Consider the following 16,885-nt stretch of genomic DNA (forward strand, 5'->3'; position numbering starts at 1 on the left):
ACCATGACTCAGGAGTGTCAAGACCGGGGTAAGGGCTCAGTCTTCACTGGGGCGGGAGTAGTTTGAACGTAAAATCAGACCAAACACTGAATGTCTGGAAGAATTAAAAAATGTTGCCTATTACCGAACGATATAACAGTCACATTTATTGTAAAGAAAAAGTGGGGCGTCTGGGTGGCTCAGTCGGTTGAGCATCTGACTCTTGATTTCGGCTCAGGTTATGATCCCACGGTTGTGAGATCAAGCCCCACGTCGGGCTCTGTGCTGACAGCATGGCACCTGCTTGGGATTCTCTCTCTCCCCCTCCTCCCTCCCCCTTTCTTTCTCCCTCCCCCNGAAAAAAAAGAAAAAGTAACATGTATGTATGTATACACACATGTACTGTATAAATAGCACGTGTGGGAATATATAAATACATAGATACACATTTAATATATATTAAACTCATGTTTAAAATGTGTTATATAGTATATGAAATAATTTAATATAAAGTTAAATGTATTTAATATAAAATTTAAACATAAACATATTAATATGTGTATTTATATGTGAGTATATAGAAGTACATAAATATATGAAAAGAGTAACATACATGTGTTTTATTTAGGACACACATGCTTCTATAACTCAACATGTTTTGAAACTATATACATTTAATTATTAATAGTGGCTATCCCGCTGATGGGAAGATGGAAAGAATTCTTTTACTTTCATATCTCATATCTTTCTGTACTGTTAATTTTGCATTTTATGTATATTATCTTTATGACAGAGAAAGATGATTTGAATATAAAATAAGAAAGAATGAGAGCCAGCAGTGCAGTGGTGGAGAGGTAGCGGGCGGGGAGAGGTAGAAAGGCACGCCCTTGTTCTTGCCGATGAAGGAAGCAGGGTGCTGGAGTCCAATTATTGAGCCATTACTGTTTAGCCACACCTGATGCAGCCCCTTCCTTCTCCAGAACCCTCCTCTGGTAATGTTGCTGGGAGATCTGCAAAGAGAATCTGAAGGACTCGTTCTGAAGTGTGTNCTCCCCGACGATTCCAATGCATGTTGCTTGACCTAGTTCCCTAGCATCCCAAGAAGAAAGTGTTGCTCTCCGCTGTGCAGGAGGTGTCTGAGGCTGGGACTGTCTGTACCCATCGCAGAGTAGTGACAGCTGTCAGCTGGGATCTGCAGTGGGAAAACTGCAGCCTGGAGGGCCTGCTGGTCACCCACCAGAGGGCCAGAGGCAAGATGGCCGTCGTCAGCAGCTTTCTGTTCCAGTGTCCAGCCTCTCGGCCACGTATTCCGGGTTGGGGTTCTACGTGATTCCAGAGGAAGTGGTCGTTGCTAGGAATTCTGACCTGATTATGCAGTGATATCTCCTTCACTGAAAAAAGATTGCTTTGGTCCCTTGCTGTCCTTTTCAACTAGTGTTATTGCTAATAAGGAAGGTAGTCATTTCAAATTTGGATGGTACTCTTTAGTCTTTGATAGACCGTTATTATCATCTTAATCCTCACATCAGCTAGGGCGGCTGGGTTAGTAGAGAAACTAAGGAAGGCTGCGTGACTTCCCCAGTGCCGGCTTCTCAGATGAGGGGTCCACAGAGCGACTACTTGCTGGCCATCTGCAACCTTACGGGTACAGAAACTGAAAGCAAGCGTTCAGACACTTAAAGTGATTTGAGAATGATTTTATGCCTGTTAAATATGGTCATAGAAAAGGGTTTCATTTTTTATGTATTTTCTGTTACATTTTAAAAAAGCATCCGTTTATGATAGATTGAAAATTAAAATGTATAAATATCCCAGCCAACCAGCCAACAAACTGCTCCTTCCTCATACAAGTTTTGAAAATACTGTCCCAGGAAATAAGTCCAGTGGCCACATCCTCAAGCCTGGGTCTTCCTAATTCAAATCCAGAACTCTTTCTGTAGTAAGACAACTGTTTTCCTGAAGACAGCTCATAGTCAACATAATTCCCGATCTCCACGCCTATTGTATACCCAGTAAGTCTTTGCATCTCATAGGAATTTTAATCAATGACCAAAAAGATTCTCGCAGGAACTCGAGACAGCATGTTACTTGCTAAATACGTCTCAACTCAAAGTATGCCATTTTAAGAGGGTCCATGGAAAGTACTAACCACCCGACACTGTTCTTCAGTAATTTCTGTGCGTATTTGTAGAACATTTCCGTTGAGGGTAGACCAGTGGATAGGTCTGCTGGACCCAAACCAGGTCAGGTTCTTTACCGAAATGAATCAGAGAGAACAGATTTGTTCTGTTCCATAATATCACAATATAACATGGGCACAGGGCAGAGGCAGGGGAACAGCATGACCCAGGCAGTCCGCTGTGCTCTGTGCCATCCTCAGGGATTCTAATTATTTCCTATCTCACCCCCTTCCTGCCTTGGGTCCAGACACAGAGTTGTTCTGATAGACCAGCCAGGACATAGAGAATTCATGTATGTATCACTCTGACAGGATCACCCATCAGAGAAAGAGAGGCCTACCACCCAAACAAGTAAAGATGGAGAGATTTGGGGGCACCTGGGGGGCTCAGTTGGTTGAGCATCCAACTCTTGATTTTGGCTCAGGTCATGATCTCACGTGGGTTTGAGCCCCTCATCGGACTCTGTGCTGACAGTGCAGAGCCTGCTTAGGATTCTCTTTCTCTCCCTCTCTCTCTGTTCCTCCTCAACTTGGGCTCTCTCTCTCTCTCTCTCTCAAAATAAATAAACTTTAAACATTTCTTTAAGAAAGATGGAGGGATTTTTCTGAGCCCCTGCGTCTGGGTCTTCCGGGATTCCTAGAAGGATCTGACGCATTGAGGTCACAGACCACCTTTTAGTTTAGTGCGGAGTCTATTGCTGTGTCCGGTGGTGTTGCCCTTCTTTTTTACTGCCTAAAAAGCCTCCCGGTGGCCTGTCAACTTGATTTCATTCTTGCTCTGACCAAATTTAACACAGAAAGAAAGAATTATTTCTCTCTTCTCCATGCAATTTTCAGTGATCCCAAAAAGCAGTGCAAGGAGGAAGAAAGACTCCTGAGCACTTGTGCGTGCCACCAGCAAAGACGGGGCCTCATGGGATGGTCACATGTCGGGCGTGGGTGCAGACCTGTCATCTGATCCTGATGGTACAGTGCAAGTAATGCAGACATGAAATGAGGAATTACGCAGCGTTCATGCCAGACTTTGGGCCATAAATCTGAATGAATAGTCATGTTAGAATTGAAAGGGACCATAAAGAGCATCCAGGTAGCCAGCCCACTGGATGGCCAAGTGTCCCTGACTGCTGGTCCTCCATTCCTCATGAGAACAGGAACCTCCCTAGGTCCCAAGAGAGGCCACCCCGTTGTCAAGAAGGCATGATTATCACAAAGCTATTTCTTACATTAGGTTAAAAGTTTTACCTCTCGGGGCGCCTGGGTGGCTTAGTCGGTTGAGCGTCCGACTTTCGCTTAGGTCATGATTGATCTCGCGTTCGTGGGTTTGAGCCCCGCGTCGGGCGATGTGCTGACTGCCAGCTCAGAGCCTGGAGCCTGTTTCAGATTCTGTGACTCCCTCTCTCTCTGACCCTCCCCTGCTCACGCTGTCTCTCTCTCTCTCTCCTAGAAATAAATAAAAACATTAAAAAAAAAAAAAGTTTTACCTCTCATAACTTATACCCCCTCAACTAGTTTTATTTCTAGTCTTCCTTTCCTGTGAAAAGCCTCCAAAGCTTTGAAGGTAGCTACCACTGACTTTATTAAGGGGTTCCCTCTTCCACACGAATAACCCCAAACTCATTATAATAACCATTTATTGAGTTGGTTTCTAGACCCTTTACCGTCTTATTCATGGTCTCCCAAGAATACTCTAAATCCGTTCCAAATCTGTTCTTACTCGTTACTCTAACCTGAACTTGCTCAGTGACACAAAAATGTGCGTGTAGTCGGTTATTCACAGCATTGGCCCACCCATTCAGGGGGGAGGGGTGCAGGAGGAGGGAAGGAACTACAAACTAAGTTGCAGCAAACTTAAAGAGTGCCATATTTATCCGAGGTCACAGGGCTGCCCTCGCCAGTGTGGCCAAGCTGGGTGTGACCCCCGTGTCCCAGTAAGCACCTTGGATCCAAAATCGTAAACTGCTGGGATTTCAGCCTCAGACACCATTTCTTTTTGCCTTTGATTGTTCATCCATAAAACAAGGATAATGACACCACCACCAACCTCATTAGGGTTATTTATGAAGAACAAGGGGCTCAATCCATCCAAATCAGTTGTCTTACTGCGTGGCATGCACTGAAAGCATCCAAGAGACAGTAGTCAATGTTACACCAAATTCCATAGAAAGTCACCCTTCAGTGGCCCCTAAGAGGCATATTGCAAATAGGTTTGATCCGATCTTATTGGAGATTTTGTTTGTGTCAGTTTCCTGAAACCACATGGCTATGGTTTTCTTTCCTGATGATTCATATCTTTTTGGAAAGTGATGTTTTATCATTCCAGGTATCATGCAGTTTTTAATATCTTAGTACGCTCTGTGATCTAGTTGACATAAATCCTGGAATTCAGACCTAAAATCCTCATCAGCCACGAATTTTCTCATCTTAATTCAGTTCATCAGTTCCTTGTCCTCTGGCTTCCCTGTTAATAAAATGAAGATTGGAGGAGCACTTGGGTGGCTCAGGCAGTTGAGCATCTGACTCTCGATTTTGGCTCAGGTCATGATCTCGCAGTTCGTGAGATCAAGCCCCGCATTGGGCTCCGCACTGACAGTGAGGAGCTTGCTTGGATTCTCTCTCTCGCCCTCTCTCTCTGCTCCGCCCCTATGTACTCTTGCACACGCACACTTCTCCCTCTCAAAATAAAGAATGAAACTTTAAAAAAAAATGAAGATGCAATATGTATCCTTGTTGACCCTGAAGAAATTTGGAGAAGATTCTTAAGGGAGTACACTTAAAAAAAATTTTTTTTTAATATTTTTATTTATTTCTAGGAGAGAGAGAGAGACAGCGTGAGCAGGGGAGGCTCAGAGGGAGGGGGAGACACAGAATTGGAAACAGGCTCCAGGCTCTGAGCTGGCAGTCAGCACAGAGCCTGATGCGGGGCTCGAACCAGCAAACCGTGAGATCATGACCTGAGTCAAAATTGGCCACCTAACCGACTGAGCCACACAGGCACCCCTTAAGGGATTTAATTAAGGAAAGGAAAATTCATACTTCCATTTGCTCAAGCCAGAAATCTGGGGGGTCACTCTTGATACCTTTCTTTATCTTGTATTTCATGTCTGACGGGTCTGCAAATCCTACCAGGTCTACACTGAGAACGTGTCATGGATGAGCCACTTTGTACCCACTTCTGCTACCCAGACGCCTAACCTCCTCTGCCCCTCCTTCCTGGTATCCTGCTTCCATTCCTGCCCCTTCAGTCAGACAGACAATGTGTAACAAAAATCAGATCGTGACCAAATTCGTTTGTGAGGCCAGCTGTCACAAGGGATGGCAGACGGGGGCACTTCAACAACAGAAGTTTATGTGCTCACAGCTCTGGAGGCTTCAAGTCTAAGATCAAAGTGTCATCGGGCTGGTTTCTCCAGAGGCCTCTCTCTCCTTGGTTTATATATGGTCATCTTCTCCCTGTGTCCTCACAGGGTCTTCCCTTCCTAACGGACACCAGTCATTTGGTTGGAACGCAGTCACATTTTGAGGGACTGGGATTAAGATTTAAACATAAGAATTTTGAGGGGGACGTAATCACTCATGGTAACAACTATGCCCCAAATGCCCCTTTGGTCTCCCAGCACACTTAGGAGTAAAAAGCAGAGGAGGCCAGGGGCACCTGGGTGGCTCAGTCGTTTGAACATCCGACTTTGGCTCAGGTCATGGTTTCACAGTTCATGAGTTCAAGCCCTGTATCAGGCTCTTTCCTGTCCATGAGGAGCCTGCTTGGGATCCTCTCTCTCTCTCTCTCTCTCTCTCTCTCTATCTCCCCCTCCCCAACTTCTTGCACACTTGCTCTTGCTCTCTCTCAAAAATAATTTATTTTAATTTTTGTTAATGTTTTACTTATTTCTGAGAGAGAGAGACAGAGCGTGAGCAGGGGAGGGACAGAGAGAGAGGGAGACACAGAATCCGATGCAGGCTCAAGGCTCTGAGCCAGCTGTCAGCACAGAGCCCGATGCAAGGCTCGAACCCATGAACCGTGAGTTCATGTCCTGAGCTGAAGTCATAGGCTTAAGTCGGAGGCTTAACCGACTAAGCCACCCAGGCACCCCAAGAACTGTTTTGTTCAGGCTGGTATCCTGAGTACCTAGAACAGGGCATGGCTTATAGGCACTGTAGATGCCTAATAAATATTGAATGAATGAACAAACGTATGAATGAATGAATGAATGAATGAGTCCTTCGTAGGCTCTGTGGTTAGATTATTAATCTGTTCCCTGTTGATGGATGTTTGGAGTGCTCCTAATAGTCTTTGCCACTGTTGAGCTTTGAGTTCTTACAAGACACATTTTATATAAACATGTGGTGGTGGTGGTGGTGGCGGCGGCGGCGAGAACGTGTCCTTAACCTTTTGTACTTTTCTCATGATCCTAAAATTATTAATGCTCCCTCTGTCTGAAATGCACTCTCCTCTCCTCCACCACCCACTCCACCTTATTTTGCAAAGCATATTTTTCAACTATCATATCCTCTGTGAGTTCTTCTTGGATTCCCAAAGGAAGCTATGCCTCTGTTTGGGCTACCTCTATCTGCACACACTACCTTATGTTGCGAGTATATAAGTTCTCTCTTAGATGTGGGTAGGGACCATCTTTGCCTTCCCACTCAACCCCTAGTCCATCATGGTACCTGTCATGTAGGAAGTATCAGTAAACCATTTCTTAAATGAATGTTCTTAAAAGTTCTTCTCATCTTCAAATAGAAAGGCATTTTAGCTTAACGTTTAGTGTGTTATTAGAAATTCCCTTAATTATAGAAACAAATTTTATTTAAATTTTTAATGTTTAATTTTGAAAGAGAGAGCACAAGCAGGGGAGGGGCAGAGAGAGGGGGAGACACAGAATCAGAAGCAGGCTCTAGGCTCTGAGCTGTCAGCACAGAGCCCGATGTGGGGCCCAAACTCACAAACCTCGAGATCATGACCTGAGCTGAAGTCAAACCTACTAAACCAACTGAGCCACCCAGGTGCCCCTAGAAACAAGTTTTAGTTGTGGTTACACTTATGATTTGATTGATGAACTGTGTGAATTTTGTTTTTGTACATACTAGAAGCAAAGTAAAAGTTTCTTCCTTTAAGACTGGACGTATCTCTTTGTCACACTGAGCAATATCAGACTTGAGTTCAAGACTCTGTAATGTTGGTTATGAACTTCACTCACTGAAATTATTGACAGTTCCATTCTCTTGGACCAAATCCATCTTATACGATAAAAGGGGGTGAAATGATCACCCATAGCTCTTCCAGCAAACTGTTGGGGTGTAGGACTTCATAGTGGATCATCCAGCTGTTTTCAGCATCCTCAGGCTAAAACTACAAATGAACTATCAGAAAAAGAGGAACAAGCAAATGAAAGGTAGATGAGGGGGCGTCTTGGCAGATTAGAGGAAGGGGAGTGGATTTGCATGGAAGGAATCACAGAAATCTCTGGTTGAAACTAAAAAAGCAAAAAATTCACATTTTTTTAAAAACTATTATTGCTTGCATATATCAATAATTGATATTTTTAATGCTGTTTTATTTTCACCCATTGGGTTTTGGCTTAGGAAATTTTAAGAACCATACATGTAGTTCTACAGAAATACGCTTGCTTACTACGTATGGGTCTTAAAGTAGACAAATAAGTACATCTCTAATAAACTCACTCTTCCTCTATGTTTTCCTGCCCCAGAATCCCTGAGCAGCTAGAACAGGAAACCTCTGACATTTGCCAGGAGAAAATTTCCTGCAGTTGTTGATGTTGAGGGTTTATACACCCTGAGTGAACAACCAGCTTGCAAAGGAAAAGGAAGGTACCTGTGTTTCCTTCGCATCCATAAGATCAGTCCGCAGTTTTGTATTGACTACCTTTCCTGGACCAGACTCTGCTTGACTTGGGGGATACAGCAGTGGACCAGGTGTGGAGGGCTGCTGGCCTCCATGGGGCGCAGCGTCTGCTGGTGGCATAAACAGAGGGAGTCCTTACCAGGGAGGGTGGAGGGAGAGAAGACAGCAAATGGCTGGGGGCCAGCTAGTAGGTGGGATTCGGGGTAGGCTTCTCTGGAGAGCTGCATTTCAAGTGAAATTCAAAAGACCTGGAGCACCTGGGCGGGTCAGTCAGTTAAGCAACTGACTTCGGCTCAGGTCATGATCTCACGGTTCGTGGGTTCGAGCCCTGCGTCGGGCTCTGGGCTGACAGCTCAGAGCCTGGTGCCTGCTTCAGATTCTGTGTCTCCCTCTCTCTTTGCCCCTTCCCTGCTCGTGCTCTGTCTCTCAAAAATAAACATTAAAAAAACTTTTTTTTAAATCCAAAAGACCAAAATAACCAGATGAAGAGGGAGAAAGGAAATGGGGGAACATTCTAGGCAGATGAGTGGAAGGAGTGAGAGACTATCTCCAAATGGGTGGTGAGAGTTTTAAGAAAAGGCAGGAAGTTGGTAGTTATTGTCCCAAGCTTTTAGAGGACCAATCATTGAGGGTGAGAGAAATCACAGAAGATTGTGATCTGAGAAGAACACAGGAGCCACTGGAGAGGGTCCTGGAGGTCTTGAAGAAGACCTAACAGGTGAGATCGTCTGCTCAGGACCTGTCCGGCTCCATAATCTTGTCTTAGACTGGAGTAGGTTGTTAATTCTAATGTGCATGTTTCTGGAAGTAAAACAGCTTTACCTCTTCTGGGATATTAGCTGTACCTCTGTATTAATAAGGCTAGACTAGCGATGGTCAACCAGATGCAGAAAGGCTTCCAGAACCATCTTGAACTCCTAGCAATGCTAATTGAGTACTGCCCGACAAGCATCATGGTAATCACACAATGAATAACATCTGTGGTCTTTCCGTTAAGATAATAAAAAAGGGGGGGGCACCTGGGTGGCTCAGGCAGTTAAGCATCTGACTTTGGCTCAGGTCATGATCTCATGGTTTGTGAGTTCAAGCCCCGTATCAGGCTCTGTGCTGACAGCTCAGAGTTTGGAGCCTGCTTTGGATTCTGTCTGTCTGTCTGTCTGTCTCTCTCTCCCCCTCCCTCCCTCTCCTCCTCTCCCTCCCCCGCTTGTACTCTGTCTCTCTCTCTCTCAAAAATAAACATTAAAACAAATAACATATAAAACAACTATAAAAAATGAATATAAAAAAATAATTTCACGGGGCGCCTGGGTGGCTCAGTTTGTTAAGCGTCCGACTTCGGCTCAGGTCATGATCTCACGGTTCGTGGGTTCGAGCCCCGCATCAGCCTCTGTGCTGACTGCCAGCTCAGAGTCTGGAGCCTGTTTAAGATTCTGTTTTTCCTTCTCTCTTTGACCCTCCCCTGCTCACACTGTCTCTCTGTCTCTCAGAAAGTAAAAAAAAAAAAAAGAAAAAAAAGAAAAAATAATAATTTCAACTTTGAAAAGAAAAAAATGAAATCAGCGGCCACCTTCCCCTCCCCCCTCATATTCCTTCAGTCTTTCAAATCCCATTATTCCGTAATTACTTTCAGACCTTTCAAAGGGCACAACTGATTTATAGTCCTAGCATAAATACAGTCCATGGTGACAACGACTTTTTTTCATGTAGCCTCCAGGGTCACAGGCAATTCTAAAGAATAATTCATGGTCCTGAACTCGACAATTTCCAAGGTTTCTTGTAGCCCTAACAGTCTAATTACTGCGTTGGCTTGTGTTAATAATGCTTCCGGCTGCAGATCAGAGTGTTCTGTGATGATAAGCAGATGTGCTTATCTGTGCCCTGGCAAGAACGGAACTGAGTACCTAAATGTCACTTGTTTGTGAAGTAGCGTTGGTTTGAAGAAGTTCAGCGTTTTGTTCATCATCAGTAAGACAACGTCCATTTTTAAATGTGTGTCCAGGGAAGGATTTTCCTCCTTACACTGATGACCGTTTGTCCCTGACCTCTTGAGGCCGGTATTGTCAACCTCTTACTTTAGGTCATATCTTTGATTGTGAAGCACATGTGTATCTTCAAGTGGTGGCATGTCGATGGTGTTTTAGAATTTAGCTGTGATTCTAAGCGGGCACGATGTGATTTCAGTGCAAGGGGGAGGTCACTGTGAACAAGACTGACCCTCCCTGCGAGGTGATGAGCTGACCGCTTAAAGGAACGTTAAGGAGACTGTGCAAATCATTAGCATCTTTTGAAGTCTTCAGGGGATAAAAAGGGAAGTATGTTTTCAAAAGTGAATCTGCTCCTGAAATCCTATGTGTACATGAGTGGAAACCCTGTTCTTGACCATTGCATGACTGTTGATTCTCTGATCTTGTCACAAACCATCATCAGAAAGATTTTTCAGGCCAAAAATACAAAAACGCTAAAGGAAGTGTTTTAATAAATTCATGGATAAGAGCCATAGTGACTGGTTTGTGATAAATGGCCAGTGTTTAAGCATATCCCTATTTGAAATAGCAACCCCCAGCATTCACCTCTACGAAGCACACCACACCAGCATTATCCTCCAAGAAAGCCTGTGAGGCGGGCAAACAGGTTTCTCCATTCGGCTGATGGGGAACCAAACCGAGATGCACCCTGGTGAGTGGCCCAGCCGGGTCTCAAGCAGAGACCTCCTCACTGCGCTTCCTCCCCTCCTGACATCCAGCCAAGCGCCACCCAAGACACCTGCTGATGTCTGCAGACGAAGTCGTGTTAGAAAGCCCCCACTGTTTGGCTCCTTCATCAGGACTGGAGTGTGCTGGGAAGGGTGGGCTGTGGGTCAGACTGTGTGTGTCTTTCAGTTTTATTTATTTCTGACCAAAGCCCCAGAGAGGATTTCAGAAATGTGGGTCCCTGGTCATCGTAAAGGGCAGAGAAAGGGTTGTGAATGAATTCATTTAAAGTCATCACCACTGCTGGTGAAAAAGAAGCTCAAAACACATTCTCCACTCAGGAAGGCTCAGACCCTGGTCTATATATAGAATGGCATAGTTTCCTGCTGACTAAAGTCACACACACAGACACACACACACACACACACACACACACACAAAACAAAGCTCTGATGTTGAGCTTCTTAGAAGGCCATGATAAAACACACAATGCGTGCCTGCTTGCCTAAAATGGAGCTGATTAAGTATTTTCTTGGATTTCAGTGGTTATTTCTGTCACTCTTCAGCCTCGGGCACTGTAATTTGTACCATAATTCCTCACACATTTTTGGTCTCCAGGAAGAAAACTATCCTCTCTCCCCTCTGAAAACTCTCTTTGTAACCCGTGCGCACCAGAATTCAAAAGCTGTTCCTCTGGAACAGTATCATTTCACTTTCAGTGTTGCGTTTGAAGATAATCAATTTTCTCTGTCCTCTGAGGAGATTAACTTCGTCTTAAAAACTTTAACAAGCTTTGCATCTCAAATCCGATGCCAGAAAGCAGTCTGTCTTTATTACATGTTTCCCTTCAGTAAAGGATGATAAAATGGCGCCCAACTATTTTCAAGGAAGATTAGGATTTAAAATAAACGGGTGATTTTTAAAATTTCAAAGCCTGTCCCCATTTTCCTAAAAGAGTATCAAATGTGTTTCANCAGACCTGCTTCTGTGTTCCATAATAGCCTCTAACCTTGGGGCTCTTCAAAGCAAAATTCATAGCAGAAGAGTAGTTGGGTTCTAGGAGCATCGATTAGTCTTGCTTTTTTACATGGAGAATTCTTATGTTCAGTGTTTTTTCTTGAATTTGGGATGCAAATTGCATTTCATAGCACGTACACATATAAGAAAATCATCGGCACCGAGGGTTCTCTGGGACCAGACAGCGTGCACAGTAGTGCAAAGAGCACAGGCTCAGGAGTGAGAAGACCCCAGTTTGTATCCCTGCCGTGATCACAGCCATGTGATCACTTGTTTTCTGAGGAAGGTGAGGCCCTCCTCCATAAGATCATAGCAACACCATTCTTAACTTTGCAGGGTTTTGTGCAAATTAAATGACATGATGAACATTTACAAAGCACTTTTATGGGACCCTTAAAGGACCATGTGTGTTAGCTATTGTAGTTGTTTGGCAAAATGCCCCGCTCCTTCATCCTGAGCCTTGGAGCCCCTGATGCATTTAATGAGTAAGTTGGAAATAGTCAAAATGGCGCAGCTGTCCAACGTCTTGTGAATATCATGGAATGCTCTTAGGTTTTTACATGCTCATGTGATTTTGCTGGGAAAATCATAACATTTGCAGCTACATAAATGGGAAATAGAATCTCCTCTTTTCCCCGCCCCTGGAGAATAATTTAGGGCCTTTGGTGTTTATTTAAATTCATTATAGAATGTCATAGAAGAAGAAATCACCTAGATTTCATTTAGCCCAACTGCATTACCCTACAAGACAGTCTAAATGGAAATAGCCTGATGGGCTGTGAATATAAAATTGGAAAACATAGAGGCACCTGGGTGGCTGAGTCAGTTTAGCATCCAACTTCAGCTCAGGTCATTTGATCTCATGGTTCATGGGTTCAAGCCCTGATTTGGGCTCTGTGCTGACGGCTCAGAGCCTGGAGCCTGCTTCGGATTCTGTGTCTCCTTCTGTCTCTGCCCCTCTCCCACTTGCACTCTGTCTCTCAAAAATGAATAAACATTAAAAAATTTTAATTAAGAAATGTAATGATCTTAAGTTCTTTCTCACACATGTTCTGTGCTCACGTGCTGAGATGGAAGGCACATGGGTACCATGGCATTCTTCCTTGCCTAGATCTCTGTGCCTTATCTCAGATTATTTTCTTAGGGAAACACTCTCTAGGTCATGATTTCCAAAACCTTAATTCCCCTTCCACAAGGATATTTTCCCTCCAACAGCAAGATTCTAAAGGTCACAGGGATCATTATTTTATGAATTAAATCACGGGGAGAGACAATGCGGTCTACTCTGATTCCATGGGACTTCAGTCAAATATTTGATTGACTTTTCCATCAATTCCAAAGGCATACACAAAAATGGGTGGGGGGATGAAAATAATTAATAATCTGCCTTTGTCTGCGATGCTCACGGTCAGTAGGGCAGGGAGTGATGCTTAGACACGTAATCACAGCATCAGGTGACAAATGCTCTATCAGAGGTGGGCTCAGAGTCCAGAAGCACAGAGAAGAGCCCGGTTTCCACTGGACAAGTCAGAAGAGGTTGCTCAAAAGCAATGGCACCTGCGCTGTCCCCGAAGGGAGGGGGATGTCCCAGGCCACACTCTGAGGGGATAGTTCTGAGCCTGAGTGATGGAGGAGCAGAGACAGGAGGCCAGAGGGCTCCCTGTGTTCTTGGGAAGCAGCAAGCAGCCCAGCGTGGCTGGGTCCAGGGTGAAGAATGGTAACAGAGAAGGTGGAAAGGAAGCATAGGACCATCTCATGAGGCGTCCCCTAGTCTAGGCCGGAGGGGGTGGACCTTATCACGGTGACAGTGAGACCCTCCAGAAGTCTTCAATGGGGAGGATTACCTGATCAGACAGCCAGCCCTAGAGACGATGGGTAGGAGAAGGTTCTGGAAGCAGGACAAAGCTCAAAGCCGTAACAGAGCTTCCGCTTCTGCACAGGCAGCAGTGCTATGACATCAGTGAGGGGTAAGGTTCTGCCATCTTACCGCCTGAGATCCGTAATGCCTGGAGCGCTCTGGCTGTGACCTTGGCCATGTGTCTCACTTTTCCTCTCTAAAACGGGGGGTATCAGTAGCACCTACCCAATAGGGTTGTTGCGAGGCTTACACGAACCAGTACACAGCACAGGGTGAGCATATAAAATGTGAACTGTTACCCTCTTTGCGTGCAGTGATACGGTAACAGTAAAGGAAGGGTCCGTCCAGGAGGCCAGGTTGAGAGGCTTAATGTTTACCTATGGGTTTAGCCCCCAGGCAGCTCCTGGCGAGAGGAGCAGTGAACACAAACCACAGGCAATGAGATCTCTTTGAATTCCAAGCAGACTTGGTGCTTCATCCCAAGGAGTTTTGCCATGAACAGTCTAGAATGGATTGGATGGCATGAGTCAGCTTTTCCTCCAGGAGTCTGACAGGCCCTCCGGATGGTGTGGTGACTCTTTTAGGCCACCAGGGTGTCATTTTGTAAATCACTGGCCTGGCTCACTCATAAGCCTGCTCGGAGCTCTTGCATTAGTGGGGTAATGGCTCAGAGCCTGGAGCGGAGTGCAGGGAAATTGTCCAGTGAAGTCTAACGGCATCAGTGGGATGGCGTCACCCCCAAGGACCAGCCTGGGCCACAGCAGGTCAGGAACTTAGGAGAAGGGATCTGGACGGTTCCTAATTATCCAGTGGATGCTGAGGATTCCCAACAGTCAATGCCACGGTTTCCTTGGAAGAGACATGTGGTACAACTCTGAGGTCGCAGCAAGTAGCAAAGCTGTTGGGGATATTCCGAGCCAGTGACTCCCAAATGGGCAGTTTTCCCCCCACGGGACTTTTGACAGTGTCTGGTGATATTTTCAGTTGCCACAACCAGAGGAGATGCCACTGGTATCTAGTGGGTGGAGACCAGGGATGCCGCTAAACCCCATGTGGTGACCCTCACCGCAAGGAACTGTCAAGCCCAAATGTGAATCATGCCGACGCTGAAAAAATCTGGTCTAGGCCATTATTTGACCAAAATGTGAGATATGTGTTATTGCTAGATCATCAGTTGAGTGTAGGACCACTTTCCCTAAAAGTTTTAACAGTCACATATTTATTTTACCCTAAATTATAAACACATATAACCCATGATTACAAAGGTGTTGCTTAAGATGAGGCTAAAATGGTGTTTATGTTCTTTCTTTCTTTATTTACTTTGGATTTGGGGGCGGGGGGGAGGAAGGGGCAAAGAGAGAGGGACAGAGGATCCAAAGCGGGCTCTGGGCTAACAGCCTGATAGCAGTGAGCCTGATGCAGGGTTCGAACATGCAAACCATGAGATCATGACCTGAGCTGAAGTCGGACACTCAACGGACTGAGCCACCCAGGCCCCTGAAATACTGAGCCCCTAAAATGGTGTTTATGTTCTTTCAAATGTTGACTTAAAAATACAAAGTATAAAGGGTGCCTGGCTGGTGCAATCAGTTGGGCATCAGACTCTTGATTTCAGCTCAGGTCATGATCCCAGGGTCGTGGGATCAAGCCCTGCATTGGACTCTACACTGAGCATGAAGCCTGCTTAAGATTCTCCCTCCCTCCCTCCCTCTCTCTCTCTCTCTCTCTGTCTCTCCTTCTTCTCTTCCCTGCTTGCACTCTCTCTAAAATTAAAAAAAAATACAAAATAAAATAGTATAAATGGACTTCAAATATGGCAGACACACAAAAAGTGAGTATAAGTATGATCAAGGTTAGGAAACATTGGTTTAAGCCAGAGATCAGAAAAGCTTGTTTTTCCATTGACTGTATTCCTCATGCTCCACCTTTCATCCCTGTGACTTCTCCATTCCATAACTGGAAGCCTGTGTCTCCCCCAACCCATCTCCCCTCTGGCAGCCGTCACTGTGTTCTCTGTATTTATGGGTCTCTTTCTGCTGCTGTTTGCTTATTCATTTTGGTTTTTAGATTCCACATACAAATGAAATCATACAGTATTGGTCTTTCTCCATCTGACTTCACTTAGCATAATACCCTCTAGGTTTATCCGTGTTGTTGCAAATATCAAAAATCTCATTCTTTTTTATGGCTATGTAACATTCCATTGTGGAGATATAGATATCTGCCTGTCTGTCTCTCTGTATAGACATATATACCATATCCTCTTTATCCATTCATCTATTGAGGGACACCTGGGTTACTTCCATATCTTGGCTATTTCAAATAATGCTGCAATAAACATATAACGGTGCATACATGTTTTCGAATTAGCGTCTTCATTTTTTTGGGGTAAATACCCAGTAGTGGATCGTAGGGTAGTTTTATTTTTAAATTTTTGAGGAAACTCCATGCTATTTTCCACTGCAGCCACACCCATTTGCATTCCCACTAACAGTGCACGAGGGTTCCTTTTTCTCCACATCCTCACCAACAATTGTTGTTTTTTGCCCTTTCTTGTCTTTTTGATACTAACCATTCTGACATGTGTAAAGTGATACTTCATTGTGGTTCTGATTTGCATTTCTCTGATGATAAATGATGTTGAGCATCTTTTCATGTGTCTGTTAACCATCTGTTTGTCTTTGGAAAACTTCAGATCCTCTGCCCATATTTTAATTGGATTGTTTGGGTTTTGGGTGTTTTTTTTTGATGTCGAGTTGTATAAGTTCTTTATATATTTTGGAAATCAACCCTTTATTGGATATGTCACTTGCACGTATCATTTCCTGTCCAGTAGGTTGCCTTGTTTTATTGATGGTTTCCTTTGCTGTACAAAACCATATTCTTTTGGTGTATTCCCAATGGTTTAATTTGCTTCTGTTTCCTTTGCCTGAGGAGATAAATCTAGAAAAATGATGCAAAGACCAGAGAGAGTCCTATGTATGCTCACTTCTAGGATCTTAATGGTTTCAGGTCTCACATTTAGTTCCTTCATCCATTTCGAGTTTTTGTGTGTAGTGTAAGAAAGTGACTCAGTTTCATTCTTTTGCATATGGCTTTCCAGTTTCCCCAGCAGCGTTTACTGAAGAGATGGTCTTTTCCCTTGTATAGTATTGCCTTCTTTGTTGTAGATGGTTGACCGACCATCAAAACATGGGTTTATTTCTGGGCTCTCTATTCTTTTCTGTTGATCTGCATGTCTGTTTTTGTGCCAGTACCATACAGCTTTGAAGTATATCTCGAAATCTGGAATTATAAACCCC

At 44.4% G+C, this 16,885-nt stretch overlaps 1 protein-coding gene across 1 annotated transcript in view; it reads left to right on the plus strand.

The window, feature by feature from the left end:
• PHACTR1 (phosphatase and actin regulator 1) overlaps positions 1 to 16,885 on the plus strand; it is a 571,513-nt gene that overhangs the window by 497,822 nt on the left and 56,806 nt on the right. The gene's annotated exons all lie outside the window — the stretch shown is intronic.

This window comes from Crocuta crocuta, unplaced genomic scaffold (assembly GCF_008692635.1).
Source record: "Crocuta crocuta isolate KB4526 unplaced genomic scaffold, BGI_CrCroc_1.0 scaffold24, whole genome shotgun sequence".
Classification (NCBI taxonomy): domain Eukaryota; kingdom Metazoa; phylum Chordata; class Mammalia; order Carnivora; family Hyaenidae; genus Crocuta; species Crocuta crocuta.